Source organism: Trichosurus vulpecula, chromosome 3, assembly GCF_011100635.1.
Source record: "Trichosurus vulpecula isolate mTriVul1 chromosome 3, mTriVul1.pri, whole genome shotgun sequence".
Taxonomy (NCBI): Eukaryota; Metazoa; Chordata; class Mammalia; order Diprotodontia; family Phalangeridae; genus Trichosurus; species Trichosurus vulpecula.
In genome coordinates, this window is record NC_050575.1 from 435,284,830 (window position 1) to 435,299,193 (window position 14,364).

General features: G+C 41.1%; 1 pseudogene; it reads right to left on the reverse strand.

The window, feature by feature from the left end:
- Positions 1–639: 639 nt before the first annotated feature.
- LOC118845053 lies at positions 640–12,452 on the reverse strand (annotated as a pseudogene).
- Between the last annotated feature and the right edge of the window lie 1,912 nt (positions 12,453–14,364).

Below are 14,364 nucleotides of genomic sequence, written 5' to 3' on the forward strand. Positions count from 1 at the left end.
ACTCAAAGCCAGGAGGGATAGCTAATACCGCTGGATAACTATAAATAAAGCCAATGGTCCAAACAGATCCAAAAAAGATCTCGAGAGGACAGAGCAACAGGCAGAATATAATAAGATGAAGTTTCATGGGAGTTTTACATGTTGCATCACTCCAATAGAATGAAAGCTTCATGAAACCAAGGACTATTTTTTCCTTTTGTTTGTATTAGAAGAGTCACAATACACTAATCAGCCTTTGACAAGTGCTTGTTATGCCAGAAGAAAAGGCAAAAGTGCATTAGTAACTAATTAACAATAAATAATTGTAATAATAACCATAATTAATAATAATTACTGACATTTACATAGCAGTTGAAGGTTTGGCTCTTTATATGCAACATAGTACTAACATGTACAGTGAGGTATTATTCACCTTTTACAGATGAGCAAACTGAGGCTTGGAGAAGTTGACTTGCCCAAGATCTTATTGAGGAGCTTTTTGGACAGGTATAGTTTAGACTTCATAGCCTCTGTGTCCTACTTTGATGCTGAGAGTCCAGGATTTTCTTCTTACAACATTTTCCCACAACCAGTTATTGAGGTTGCTATAATAGCAATATATCCTTTCTCCTAGGGATCTCCCCTTCCAATACATTTCTGTCACCTCTCTCTCATTATATCCATACCTGACTTCTTCTTCCATGCTATGAAGGCCCCAGCACAGCTCAGCAGTAGAATGACAGCCAATACAATGCCCAGAGCCAGGGCCCAAGGCTTCTCCATTGTGAGCTTTTCAGGGACTATGGGGATAAAGGGTAGAATATAAGTGTGTGTACATTCAATGAAAGAAGGGGGAAGAAAGGGAACTACACTCTGGGGCCTGGTCTCCTGGGGATGTGATGAGAATGCCTGCCTGAAGCACTGACCTGAATACACAGCAGAGGTCTTCAGCTCAATGTGTTCCACCACACAGGCATAACCCACCCCTGAGTCCTCTGGTGGGAGCTTTAAGGTCACTTGGAGGTAGAAGGTGTTATCCATATTGGGCAAGATGCCACTTGAAGTCTCATTTCCCCATACACCCAGCTGCCCATTCTTCTCCCAATGTAGCAGGATAGAGTGAGGGTAGAAGCCTGTGGCTGTGCAGGAGAGAATGGTGCTGCCTTCTGGGTTAACATGGTGAGATATGGTTACCCCAGGGGGCACTGGGAGCAGAGATCAAGAAAGAAGGCCTCATGTCACTATCTCAGTGAAATTTTGGTGCTTTCCTTGTCTCTACCTTCATTTACATACCTAGTCTTATTGATTTAATATCTCCTAGCCCATTGTACCCAATAGACCCATCAGGTCCTCTAGAGTGACATTATAGCTTATACTCATTTGCATTTCCTTGGATACCCAAAAAAGTGATAGGTAAACACTAGTTACAGAGTGTATATCTGGTGGTGCTGATGACCACATCATCAGCAGCATTCTGAACCATCTCTAAGTAGTTTGGTCTGCTGATAGATTAAGAACAGAATCTTCTCCAATTCCACATGATCTATGATTTCATCACTGGGGCCCTTCTAATGATGTAGATTGTACATCCACTATGCTTATTAGGCTATTTTTCATGTGTTTCTGTCTCTGCCCCCCCCAACTCCAACAAAATAAAAATAAAACAATACCTAGTGACCAACCTCCTCGTGATGTCATTCTAAATTTGACTAGACTGCTCACTAGATAGCAAAGTCCATCGTTCTTAGACCTGTACGTAAAGTTTTTCCAGCTTGGTAGAACATGATAGAGTATTGTATTCATTCAGCTACCATAGTCTTTGAGCTCCCAGGGTCATCTCCATGCCTTGATGAGGTAGGAGGCAGACTTTAACTTGGGAACAGAGAGAAGACAGAAAGGAAGGAAGTGAGAAATAAAGAAAGAAGGAAATAAAAAGGAAGGGGGAAAGAAAGGAAGAAAGGGGGAAAAAAGGAAGGACAGAGAGAAGAGAAAGAAGGAAAGAAAGTAAAGCAGAAAGAGAAAAAGGAAAGCAGAAAACAAGGACAAAAAGGGAAAGACAGAAAGAAAGAAGCAAATGAGGAAAAAAGGAAGAAAAAAGAAAAAAAGGTGAAAGAAAGAAGCCCAACCTTGCTCACATTTCTCTGATTTTCCTATTGCGCATTGGAGCTATGGTCAGACGCCAAGAATCCTCTCTGTTTCTCTGGAGCTCCAGTTACTGCACAGGATGATGGAGGTGACTTGGACTTCCTGGGAGGAGATGGGAAGAAGCAAACACTCACCATTATCCTTTAAGCTTTTGTACCCAACGGTTTTCCTCGTCAGGTCAACACAATATTGATTCATGTAGCGTTTCCTTAGATTGGTCCAGAAGGGGTTCTCCAGAATGTGCTGGTATTTCTTGACTTCAAGCATTAAATTCTCCCAGTGCCCAATCTCTTCATCTATCCATTCCAAATTAAATGGTTGTGGCTCTTTACCTTGATGTTGTTGTCTGTTTCACAATCTGCTAAGAGCTACACTGTGTGGTTTCCTGTGGAGAGACATTGGGGTGGGCTTCTCTGGGAGGGAAAGAGACAGGGGACAGAGAACCTGAAGGAGAGACCCATTATTGGCGGAGCTGTAGGAAAGGGGCTATACTTTCTTACCCTTTGGGGCAACTTACATTTTGGATTAACTTGTCTTGTGGCCAACAATCAAATCATTCTTGTTGTCTCTGGAAAATCTCAGCCAAACTCAGGTGGGGGATTATAGCAAGATAGATTCATTTAGGAGTTGGTTCTTTTCATTCTGGGACCACAAAATTTTCTACTACATGCAATTTGAATTGGTATATTATACAGTGTGTCCCCAAAATTTTAGTGCAGCTTTAAGCTCTTTAGGGACCTTTTGTGCCTGATTTTGAGTATTCTCTTCTCTTTCGAACAAAGTCCTACAAGCACCATTTTGCAAGTTTGTTGTGTGTAATAAAAGAGAAGAAAGGGAATTGGTGTTGGACTAGGATGAACTGCATTCCATCCCTAAACTCAGGGGCTAGAGAAGGGCATGAAGCCCCCATCTCCTGAATTCAAGTTTATTGATTAGGAAAGTTTGGAGAGTCCTTGAGATGAAGGCAGAGGTCTCATAGAAGGATTATAGAAGGAAATAGTGACCCAGGATGTTGATCCAACTGGGCAAAGCCTAAGGCTCAGGGCTCAATTCTTCACAATTCTTTCTCCAGGGAAGAAAATAACATTTGGCTAGGACCAAGGACATCCATCTCAGTGGTATGATCTACTGAGGGTGGATCTATTGGGCTTGGAATAGTAATTGACAATGTACGTTGGAAACAGGGATGGAGGTGATAAGTGGATCTGACTTACTGTTATGGGTAGTGTCATTTTTTTGCTAAGAACTGAATGGCCAAGAAGAAATGTTGCTCGTGGTCTACTAATAAATCATGCCTCTGGGGAATGTAATTGGCTCCCACTGCCTTGGAGATCCAGGGTATCTTGATAATAATTTAACAGTGTGCTTTGTTATAAGATCAATGTAATCCATGAAGCTAATTACACTTAGTTTCAAGAGAGGCTGGGTTGTGCCCACTGCAGCGAACTGAGCCACATGCCTGTGGTGTACTGAATTATTGAAAGGAAGGGAAGAAAAGAACATGGTGTTTCAGGTTTGGGGGTACCACAGGACCTGTACTTCCTCTTATCCATTCCTTTGAAATTCCTCAACTGCCCCCGTCCTCAATAAGGGTAACCACACAGATGACTCTAAAATCTTAACCTACAACTATATGCCAGGCACTGTGCTAAGAACTTTATAAATATCTCCTTTGATCATCACAAACACCTTGAGAGGTAGATGTCATTATTATCTCAATTTTATGGATAAGGAAAGAGGCTTAAAGAGCTTAACTGCCCAGGGTCACATAGCCTTAGTGTCTCCAACTGGATTTGAACTCAGGTCTTTCTAACTACAACCCCAGAACTCTATCTGCTCTTCCACCTAGCTGGTGATGCTTGGAGTGTAAGAGAGAGACTAAGTTGTATCTTAATAAATGCTTATTAAAAATCTTTTTAGACATCTAAAATTACATTGCTTATAGGAATCTGGAACTTCTGTTAAAAACAGAAGTCATTTTGCATGGCTACACATGTATGCCCTATATCGAATTGCTTATCAACGAGGTTGGGTGGGGAGGGAGGAAGGGAGAGAATGTGGTGCTTAAAGCTTTAAAAATGGATGTTAAAATTGTTTTTGCATGCAACTGGGAAATAAAATGTAGAGGCAATGGGGTATAGAAATCTATATTTCCCTACAGGAAAATAGAGGGGAAGAAGATGAAAGAAGGGAGGGTGATAGAAGCGAGGGCAGATTGGGGGAATGGGTGGTCGGGATACATGCTGTCCTGGAGTGGTGGGAGGGGAGAGATGGGGAGAAAATTTGGAATTCAGAATTTTGTGGAAGTGAATGTTGAAAACTGAAAATAGATAACTTATTAAAAATGAAAACAGAAGTCATTATCTTTCCCTCCAAACCCTCTCCTCTTCCCAACTTCCTATTTCTGTGAAGAACACCACCAAAGTTTCAGTCACCCAGGTTTGTTGGTTGTTTCCTTCATTCTCGAAAAGGACCAAAATGACACCACTATGTTATAGTCATTTTACACTATGTCTGACTGTGACTGACCAGACAAATATGAGCTCAGAATTCTCTACCACAGGTCAGGCACAAATAGTCCATGTGAACATTTGGGGTGGATTCTCTAAATTTGCTCAACTCTTATTTATTTTGAGCTACTTCAAGTCTGCTTTGCTCATAGAGCACAGGGCCTTCTTTGATGCAAGTATGCCACACTGGGAGATCCTTTGTCAGTGCCTCTGATGTTGTGCAATCAATTACAAAGTTTTTCAGAGACCTTTAGGGTGTCCTTGTATCTCTTCTTCTGATAACCATGTGAGTTCTCTGTAAAATGGTCTTTTAGGGAAATGTACATTTGGCATTAAAAACAAAGTGGCCAGCCCATTGGAGTTGCACTCTCTGGAATAAAGTTTGAGTGCTTGGCAGTTTAGTGTGATAAAGGACCTCAGTGCATGGTACCTTATCTTGCCAGGTGACCTTCAGAATCTTCCTAAGACAATTCAAATGGAAGTGATTCAATTTCTGGGTGTGGCACTGGTATGTTATACAGGTTTCACAGGCATACACCAATGAGGTCAGCACAACAGCTCTGCAGACCTTCAGTTTGGTAGTCAGTCTAATACCTTTTCTCTCCCATACTCTCCTTTGTAGCCTCCTAAACACTGAGCTAGTTCTGTCAGGGTGTGTGTCAGCCTTATCATCTATGTCTACATCCCTAGAAAGTATACTTGCCAAGGTAAGTGATCTTATTCACAGTATTTGAAACTTCTCCATTTTCTGTAACTGATTGTTCAACATGTCAATGATATGGGTTTGGCTGGTGGAGAACCTCTGTTTTCTTGGTGTTAATTATTAGGCAAAAATTGGCACAATCAGCAGAGACTTGATCCATACTTTGTCGCATCTCAGCTTCAGAGACTGCAAGTGCACAATATTCTGTGAACAAAAAATCATGCACCACCTCTTCCTCCCTTTTGGTCTTGCTTGTAGAGTTTAAATAATTTACCATCAGTGCAATATCTGACCTTGATGATATGTCCATCCTCGTTGAAGGCGTCTGAAAATATTGCTGAAAACATCATGCTAAAGAGCATGAAAGAGAGCACACAGCCCTGCTTCACTCCACTGGTGACTGGGAAAGCACAAGAGCATCATCCATTATCCAGAACCTGGGCAAGCATGCCATCATGGAATTGACATACAATACTGATGTACTTCTCTGGGCAACCAGATTTTGACACAATTTTCCATAAGCCCTCATGACTGACAGTATCAAAGGCCTTGGCCAGATTGACAAATGATGCACACAGACCTATGTTATGCTCCCGGCATTTCTCCTGGATGAAGCAAACACCACATCAACCATTCCTCAGTCTTTTCTGAAGCCACACTGGCTCTCATGTAGATGATCATCTTCCAGATGAAGGATCAACCTATTAAGAGGACTCTGGCAAGGATCTCAGAAGCAATGACTAAGAGAGAGACCCCACTGTGATTATTACAAAGCAATCTATTTCCTTTACTTTTATAGAGATGGATAATGGAGGCATCCTTGAACTTCTGGGGGATAATCTCCTCTTTCCATATACCCTGGAAAATTTTAGTCAGCTTTGTATGAGTAATGGACCTCCCAGTCTCTCAAATCTCAGCTGGAATAGAAGCAGAACAAGGTGCTTTTCTACGCATTCAAAACTTGTTTTTCATTTGGAAATTTGCCTAGAGATTATTGGATTTCAACCTGAGGTAAAAGGTCAATGGCTTCAGCATTGATTGATGATGGTACATTGAGAATGCTATGGAAGTGTTTAGCCCATTACTCCAGGATCATGTTTTTATCGCTGATCAACGTGGCTCTATCAGCACTGAGTAATTGAGATGCATCATAGATCTTGGACCCATAAATAGCCTTCAGAGCATGATAAAAGTATTTTGAATAGTTACTGTCAGTGTAAAACTGAATTTTGTCTCCCCCTTTTTTTTACTGATCCAAGAATCCTGCCACTCTAGAGCTAAGGTTCATTTTCACTCTACTTTTGATTGACTTAAATGCTGCCTTCTTAGGGATGGATGAGCTATCCTGCTGGTAAATGCTGTGGAGTTCTCATTTTTCATTTAGCAGCTTCTGAATTTCCCAATCATTTTCATCAAACCAATCTTTATGTTTACAAGTGTTTTGACCCAGTTGAGCAAATGCAGTGCTATACATTGAATCTTTGAAAGCTGCCCACTCCTTTTCTGCTCCACTGTTGCCAAAAGTGTGTTGGCTCAACTTTCCCTCCAAGTTAGCAACAAACTCTTCCCTCTCAGAGAAGAGCTCTAATCTGTTGACATTACTTCTTTTGGTAGTCATTTTTGCCTTGGGGCCACCACTTTTGTTGGATGCAAATATTTAGCTTGGAAAAGATAAGTCTATGATCAGTCCAGTACTCCAGAACCACACATTGCCTTCATCACTCTCACATCCTGTCTCTCTCTTCTTACAATCACATAGTCTATTAAATGCTTGCCGTGAGTGTGCATCCATGAAGTTTTATTGTGTTTAGGTAAATGGAAGACAGTGTTGGTGATGAGAAGATCATGAGGTGCACAAGTCTTCAGTACTAAGTGACCATTACTGTTGCTGTTTTCAATGGCATTCCTCCCTGCCAAGTCTGGTAGTCTAGCCTACTCTAGCATTAAAGTCACCAAAATTATAGGCTTGTCCTCTTTTGGCACATTGATCATAAGGGTCTCCAGGTCTTCATAATTTTTTTTGACCTCATCAGGGTTAGTCATGTTGGGAGCACAGGCACTGATGACAGTGGCATAATGTTTTCCTGCTAGTGGCAATTGTATTGCCCATAAGTGTGTGCATATTCCATGTACTGATGGTTAGTGGGATCATCTTTACAGAAATTTTTGTGCATATTTTTTGTGTTTTGGCTGCAGAATGTGATCCCTGCCTACCACGGTAAACACGCCAGGGTTGGGTAAAATTTTTAGGGTACCCTTTCTAGCCCCCTCCTCACACCAGGAGGTGAGCAGTGTGGTCCTTGAAAGGCTGCTCAGATACACAGGGGGCTGCTGAATTCCACTGCTGCTTCCAGTGAGAAGATGATCCCATATCCTGGGCCACCTGTGTATAGGACTGTGTGACCACAGCTTCCAGTGTATCTGCACCTACTGCTTCATAATTTCCTGTTGCAGCAGAACTCTGAGATAGGTCAAAAATGGTAAAATAGTATGGGTGATGTCTTTTGATTCATTCATAAATTAGATTTAAATGAAATTTAAATGATTTAAATGAAATATAGTTTCATGAAGTCGGTGACATCACTCTTTCTTCCAGAGTCATTCAAGTCCAGCGGCAGCACAATCAAGATGATGTCTTGGGATGCAGTGGATGACCTTGGTGTCTTTCTTGTTCTACCAAGCTCTAAGCACTCCACTAAGCACCTGCTTCACTCATTCACCCATTCCACAGGGGAAATCTTCACATGCTTGGCATAAAAACCCCATCCCCTACTCACTGGAGGGTTTGAGACTGCTTGGTTGCCATCAACCTTGTTTAGATCTCCTGATGAAATGGTTTACCAGGATGTGGCAACTGAGTGTGCTACAGCTTCTTGGAGCCACAGATAAGGGTTGAATGAATCAGGTAGACACCAAAGGTGGATAGCAGCCCTGAAAAGGACTTGGAAGCCCTCACATCAGAGGTACTAGTCTTCCCTGTACACACCCAACTCCCTTCCCCAGGTTTGTAATCTCACATTCATACTCCAATCTTCCTTCTCCTCTGCTTCCCTCAATATCTGACCAAGTCCTACTGATTCCACCTCCACAACTTCTCTCACATCCATTTCTTTCTCTCCATTTACACATCCCCTATTCTCATTCTAATCCTCATCCTCTCTCACCTGGTCTTTTGTAACTTCCTCTTTCCCTTTTTCAGATCTCTCCCTTCTCTAACCAGCCTTCCTCAGTCTTCCCATTTTCCATTCCTAAGCTCATTACTCCCTTTCTCTAAACAGCACTAGTGGTCCTCTATTGCCTCCAGGATAAATTACAAACTTTTCCAGCTAATAGCATTAGCTAATGGCATTGAATGCTATTCATAGCTTGGGCCCATCTTGCCTTTGGAGGCTTATTTCATAGTCCTCCCTTTGTGCATTCAACATTTCAGCCAAACTGGTCCGCTTACCATTCTTCACACCCAACATTCCGTCCTGCAGGTCTTTGCTGAGACTGTCTACCCACCCTGGAATGTGGCCCCTCATCTTTCCAACTTTGGGAATCCATGGCTTTTCTAAACTACAGCCCCAGTTCCACCTCCTTCAAGGTTTTCCATAATTGCTGAAGCTGCTAGTACCCCATTCCAATAAGAAATTAATTTGTGTTTACTTAAATGTGTAAGGATTGTTCATGTCCAGTCATATGCAAGTTCCTCAAAGGAAGGGAGTGATTAATTTCCTGTACCCACAATGCTTATTATAATACTTGGCACATAGTAGGAAATTTGTGTGGAATGGTGGAAAGACAATTGGCTTTGGAATTAGAAGAGATAAGTTTGAAACCCACTTCTAATATTAATTGTATGACTTTGGGAAAGTCACATAACCTCTCTGGGCCTCAGTTTCCAAATTTATAAAATGATGGCATTGGACGACATGACTCTTTAGAGCCTTTCTTGCTCTATCAAAAGTTTTTAAATCGGTCGTCCACAATATTTTAAAATTTTCCATTCATCAACTTAAATGTAATTGCTTTCTTTTATACTCCTTTGTACTTTATTTTGTACATTTTAAAAGACTGAATACCAGACTGCCAAAGAGATTCATGATGGACTAAAGCTTAAGAATGCTTGGAGTAGATCCAGGTTCTTCTGGTCCTAGATGTTGTGTGTTGTGTGTTGAATGAATAGACAAGAGGGCAGCTTCTCCAGGGGACAATCCAACAAGGCTCAGAGAGACCAATACTCCTTACAGTAAGAACCAAGCACATAGCAAGGCCCAACAAGAGTTTGTCAGTTTAGACTTGGACTTCTTAACGTCTCAAAGGGGAAACTAACAATTTGTGTTCTCCCCTCATCATTGCTCCTACAGCTCAAAGAATTATCTACACTGATCTGAAATGCTTCCTTGAGATCTGAGTATAGTTATCACACTAAGGGGTGGCCTGTGGTGATCCAGGGCTTTCAGAACAGCAAATACTCCATCAGTGTAGGTCTAGTGAAAAGGGCTTTAAACTGAGAGTGGATAGAGAGTGAGGAAAATGATCTTCACCAAACTGTTTTGTTAAATACCAGAGTAGAGAATCCAATAAAGGAAGAATGGCAATGGAATGACAGGTCCTAGAAGAATTCATCCCTTGTCCTCCACTTCTCTCTTTGTAAATGCTCTTTTATTTATTTCTCTGTGGATATAATGCATCTCTCTAGTAAAGTGGAAGGTTCTTGAAATCAGAGACTGGGTTGTTGGCTTATTTTGACTTTGAATTCTCAGCATATAAGCCAATGTTTTGCACATAGTAGGTGTTTCAGGAATGCTTGTTAGATTGCGTTGAGTTTTGTAATTATGTTAGGGATGAGAAGATGACAAAAGATCAGATGAGACCACTGACTGAGGTAGTTGGGATCATGACAATGGGAGATGAGTTAAAGATAGAACTCAACTCCTACTTTGCTTCTGTTTTCTCCACTAAGAAGATTCATCTTCAGAATAGAAACAAAATTGGTTAATAGGGAATTGAAGCCCAAATATTGTCTTGAAATCAGGTAGATTCTACAAATCAAACGTTTGAATCCTAGTAAAATTCTGGAATCCATTTTTACACAGAGGCATATTTAAGTTTGATATATGGAACACTTGTTTTAGCAATTAAAATGATCTCTAAGTGAAATGGGTCACCTTGAGTGGTAGTAAGCTCCTTGCCAGTGAGGGTATTCCAGTACAAGTAACATGACTGACCATCTGTTAGGTACATAGAGAGGGGATTTCTGTTTAGCTGTGAGTTAGACTAGATGGTAAGATCCTAGACCAAGACCTGGAAGGGTCAGAGGATCATAGATTTAAATCCTGATGGGAATTTAGAAGTTATTGAGTCCAGCTGCCTCATATTATGGAAGACAAAATTGAGGGCCAGAGGGGTTAGGGGACTTGCCCATGGTCACCCTAAAAATAGGCATCAAAGGAAAATTTGAATTGAGGTTCTCTGACTCAAGAGCTAGTACTTGAAATTCCCACTGTATCTTCCCCATCCAACCTTGAAATCCTATGATACATCCTGATCAGTACTTTCTGTATCAATACTTTCCACTAAAGATCGCTGGTTGGATAAATAGCAGTACGAGGAATATAGCATGATGGGAAATATAATCCTTCAGTTTTCATCAGCGTAGGGGAACCACCCTTGCCGAGAACCCTTTGGAGGAATTTTAAGCTTGCAGATTTGGAGCTAGAAGGGACCTGACAATGCCATCTATCCCAATACTCTCATTTTACAGATGAAGAAACTGAGGCTCAGAAGGTTCAAGGTCACACAGCTACTATGTAGCAGATCTGATATTAACCAGGTGTTATAGCTTATTTCATTCAATGAAACTTCCATCCCCAATTGACTGCCTTAGCCATGGTCTAAGAGCATATTGATTTTCTTTTCTAATCTCTTTTAAAAGCATCTCCCAGGAATGGCCTCATTCCTTCCTCTTTCCCCTTTCCAGGATTATCAACTCTTTCCAGATGTTCTTAGTCACATCCCCTTTTGTTTGCTTCCATGTCTCCTGGGAGGTCTTTTCTGCCAGGGATGATCTTCCTCACATCAAAAACTAAGGGCAGGGACCATATCTGTCTTCATTGACAGGAGCTTCCAGAAGAATTGAGGGCTATGGCTTCCCGTAAGATTTAGTCAATTTGTTGCCAAATCTTGTCATTTCTCTTTTCTCTGCATCTTTCCTACATGTCCCTCTCTCTCACAAAGCCTTGACCCTAGTTTGGGCCCTCTTACCTCTCACCTAAAATAACCTCCTATCTCCATATCTCAAGCTTCTTCCCTCTTCTATCCTCTCCTTGATCTCCTTATCTCAAGCCTCTTCGCTCTTCCATCCAGTCTCCCCCTCAGCTACCCACATGATTTCTCTAAAGTGTAACTCTCACTAACTACTGTCCTAGTTAATAAACTCCAATGTCTTTCTCTTACCTCCAGGACAAAGGTCTTTGCTTGGCATCGAAAACCTTTCAGAGCATGGATGATTCCAGTCTTTCTAGTTGTCTTACACTTTACTCTCTTCCATTCATTTGACTACCCAATAGGGGCTTACTTGCTCTTCTCCACACATGACACTCTATCTCTCCCTCCTCCTGCCTTTGTCCTAACTATTACTCATGCCTGGAATATTCTCCATATCTCCCTCCACCTCCTGACTTCCCTGGATTCCTTCAAGTCTCAGGTAAAATGTCATCCTCAAGAAGCCTTTCCTGATGCCCACAATTGCAAAAGCTTTCCTTTCCAAAGTTACCCTTCATCTGCTCTGTATGTATCTTGTAGGCATCTGTTAATTTACATGTTTTCTTCTTTAGTAGAGTGTGAACTCCTTGAAGGAAGGGATCAGGTTTTATTTGATTTAGTTTTTGGCATCCCTAGCACATAGAATATTAGCTGGAAAATAAAAATTGCTTACCTGAAGCCCTGAAATGCTGAGTGAGTATAGTGACTGAATTCCCTCCATCACACCTAAGTCTCCATGGTCTTTCCCTTGTCTACCTGACTCCTTTCCTCCTAGACTTACCTGCCTGGGTATCTCTCAAAGCAAATACCACCAGAATGAGAAACGAGGATGAAGAGAACCATCTCCACCTCCTCTGACACTCCATGATCTTCAGAAGGTGGCTATGTGGCTTCCTTGTCAATTACATCCCGGCTGTGGCAGGCTTTAGGTCTTATGTCCTGTGTCCTAGGCAGTGCCTAAATGAGAACTAAGGTCTCTTATATATGTCATCGCTTTTTATCCTCCATCCCCACCCAGGCTGGGGTTGGTGCAGCTGAGGCCCTGCCCTCTTCTCACCATCACCTAAGATGTCTGTTATGAGGTTGAAAAAAGGGAAAGCCCTGCCTAGAAGGTATAACAGAGGAAGCTGAACAGAATCTGTGGTAAAGGCAGGGCCCCTCAGAGCACAGTCATCATCAGGTATTATCTGTGAGGCCCAGAGATGGGCAAGTTCAATGACAACCACCCAGTCATCATTCTTAAATGTTCATTGAATCTAGAAATTGTTACATCTGAAGGAGAATGCAAGGGAGAATTTATTCTGGAGGGGAAAAATAGGAAAGAGATCCCATTCCTCCTTTTCTCACACTACCCTCAGGGAGCCCCTTATTTTATGGGGCAGATTTTAATGGAGCTACCAGTCTGAAAGTATGCTATTGACCATAACAGCAATGAATGTTGCCCTTTATGATTGGCAGGAGGCTGCACTTATATTGTTATCCCATATGATCATTGCAACAATGCTGTGAGGTAAGCACTATTGTTATCCTCATTTTTCAGATAAAGAAACTGAGGCTGAGAGAGATTAAATAACATTCCCAGGGTGGCACCACTAGTAAAAGTCTAAGGAGGAATTGAGAGGTCATCCTGCTCCACACTGCCTTTTATTGATTATTAGTTATCTCCTCTTGATCTATATTCAGAGAGAGAACTGGTAAATAAAGGTATATGTAGAATGATTTTACATATATATTCATTTTTGTGTCTAATGGTAGCCATCTCTGGGTGGGTGGGGGGGGAAGAAAAAAATACATGATAACTTTATTATATATTTAAAAGGAATAGCAAGTTGTATATGATAGATTTGCAGTTTCATGTATAATCATCTTTTTAAAAAAATTATACTATGTAATGGAAATGCTTATTTTATTCTATGAATGAAAAATAAAGCAAATTAATTTTTTTAAATTAAGGTTTTTTATTTTTAGTTTACAACACTCAGTTCCACATGATTTTGAGTTCCAGATTTTCTTCCCCCACCTCCCCACCTCCTCCCCAAGACAGCATGGAATCCGATATATCTTCTACATATAACTTTGCATTAAACTTATTTACACAATAGTGAAGTTGTAAAGAAGAATTATGACCAGTGGCATGAATCATGAAAAAGAAGAAACAAAAGAAAAAATAAGAGAAAAAAAAGAAAAAAAAGAAAAAAAAAGGAGAAGAAATACTTTGCCTCAATCTGTGTTCAGACTCCAAAGTTCTTTCTCTGGATGTAGATAGCTGTCTCCATCATGAGTCCTTTGGAGTTGTCTTTGGACCTTGCATTGCTATATCTGTGGTTGTGTTCAATGTTCTCCTGGTTCTGCTCCGCTCACTCAGCATTATATTCTGTAGATTTTTCCAGGTTATTATGAAGTCCGTATCATCCCCATTTCTTATAACACAATAGTATTCCATTATGTTTATATACTGCAGTTTGTTTAGCCATTCCCCAGTTGATGGGCATCCCCTTGATTTCTATTTCTTTGCTACCACAAAAAGAGCTGCTACAAATATTTTTGTACATATGGGTCCTTTTCCCACTTGTGTGATCTCTTTGGGATACAGCCCTAGAAGTGGTATTGCTGGGTCAAAGGGTATGCACATTTTTATAGCCCTTTGGACATAGTTCCAAATTGCTCTCCAGAATGGCTGGTTCAATTCACAACTCCACCAACAATGTAACAGTGTTCCAATTTTCCCACACTCCCTCCAGCATTTATGATTTTCCTGTTTTGTTATGTTAGCCAATC